Below are 1,855 nucleotides of genomic sequence, written 5' to 3'. Positions count from 1 at the left end.
TATGGGGATTGTTGAAGTATACAGTACATAGTTTTCATACATGTACAACATTGGTGGATGAACAATGTCTCTTATCAGTAATACTGGATGTAGGCTCTGGTTTTACCAGTTGCATACATTTAGAATATTTATAAGTAAAAATCTCTCGTGACACTGGAAAGTGATTAGAATGTGCAAACTGATGTAGTAGCTTTCATCCATTTCTTAAAGGGTACCACCACAGGAAAGTCCATTTATGATGTTGGTAGGTTTAATAAAGTTGGAATGCTGGCACTGTTGAATTGGGCAACAGTTCTTCAGACCTGTAACAATGAAACAAGTAATTAGCCTCAGAAAAACATGAATACGGACATACTGTTTTGCAGTTAAGAAAATTAATACGTTTTAACTGTTCAACACCTATCTCCAAGACTTTCCTGATGTGATTTTGTCAGGGTCCCCCCGCCCCGAAAAAAGTCTCCCCCCATTTACAGAGGAACTGACCAAAGAGATACACACATACCAAAAAAACCGCATGTGGTGTGTGAGTTACTCGAAACATTATTAGATACAGACATAGTGGTGTGTGAGTTACTAGTCCCCACATCTCTTCTTCCCAACTCCCCAGTGTACTTGTTCATCCTGGGTCTATACAGGGGATTGGACTAGATGATCTCTGAAGCCCATTTTATCCAAATAGTTCTATTCTTTACATGTCTTCTAAAGATCTGATCTTCATAGACAGTTGTGCATTTACCCTGACGTACCTTATTTGCATTCACATACAGAGCCACAAATATTCACTTGTGAAAATCCCAAACCACCATATAGTAGCTAAATAGATTTTGGAACGAACAGCACAGAAGGCATATTTATGAAAGTTATACAAAAAGTGAGATACTTGATGGCACTCAAAAATGTAGCTGAAGTAGTTTTATAAAAAAAGAGCCAAACCGTTATGAACAGTTTTAATTTAAAAGCCTCCCACCCCCCCCCGGCTTGAATTTTCTTCCAAATATGAGTATATGATGGTTAAAGACACACACATTTTTATAAGCACATTAATGTGCATTTTATAACTGTAATTAGAAAAAGGAAGATAACACAAATACTGTTGATTGCAAGAAAATTGGTACACTAATTACATATCAATTTACCTTCGGCCTCAACATACCATAATTATTTGAATATTCAAAGTATCCAGACACCTGATTGTATGTTCATTTATAACTCATTACCTAAGCCTGGGTACAACTTTTCAAATGGACATAACATTCTGTTCATTTACTTGGCATCAAGACTAAATGAACTGATAATAGGATGATGAACACTGGCCTCTGACCCCTATTAGCAGTTTTCATGTGTCATCATTTGACAGTAAGGTCCATGGCCTCAGAGACCAGGGTCCAAAGGGCAGAATTTATACCACAAGAACTACTAAATTCATCTAAAAGCTTATGAGTAAATTCAGGTGGTTTGCTCACTGAAGGTGTGTGGAGCACTTTAGCCAAACCAAATTCAAGGCCATTTTGAATTCACAGTACAAGGCCTTAATCCTACACCAAAATCCACATGGGTGAAATTCTGCACCCAAAGATGCAAGAGAAGAAAGACAGGTGTGCAACTTGTCTGCACAGATAACAGGCTACAACCAAGAATGAATGAAGTTCCACAGAGTCTTGTCCAACTGGGTTTTTGAACACATTCATTTTTTGAAGTACACCAATATATTGGTCACACCAATAACAGGAAAATTAACATAATTGGCAATAAACTTTTTTGGATGATAATGTTACCAATAAATGCTGTGCGCATGTACACATTTGCAGCAAGCATGCAGCCAGGAATGCAGCCCGGAGAGCAGACTTCTGCCTGT

At 37.8% G+C, this 1,855-nt stretch overlaps 1 protein-coding gene across 2 annotated transcripts in view; it reads right to left on the bottom strand.

Moving 5' to 3' along the window:
- Positions 1-199: 199 nt before the first annotated feature.
- RAP1B (RAP1B, member of RAS oncogene family) overlaps positions 200-1,855 on the bottom strand; it is a 46,026-nt gene continuing 44,370 nt past the window's right edge. For both annotated transcript variants that reach the window (XM_019514703.1, XM_019514704.1), the window contains one exon: positions 200-302. The gene's annotated coding sequence lies outside the window, so the exon portion shown is untranslated. The remainder of the gene's footprint in view (positions 303-1,855) is intronic.

Source organism: Gavialis gangeticus, unplaced genomic scaffold (assembly GCF_001723915.1).
Source record: "Gavialis gangeticus isolate Ggan-Ray unplaced genomic scaffold, GavGan_comp1, whole genome shotgun sequence".
NCBI classification, from domain to species: domain Eukaryota; kingdom Metazoa; phylum Chordata; order Crocodylia; family Gavialidae; genus Gavialis; species Gavialis gangeticus.
This window is presented reverse-complemented; position numbering and strand designations above follow the sequence as displayed.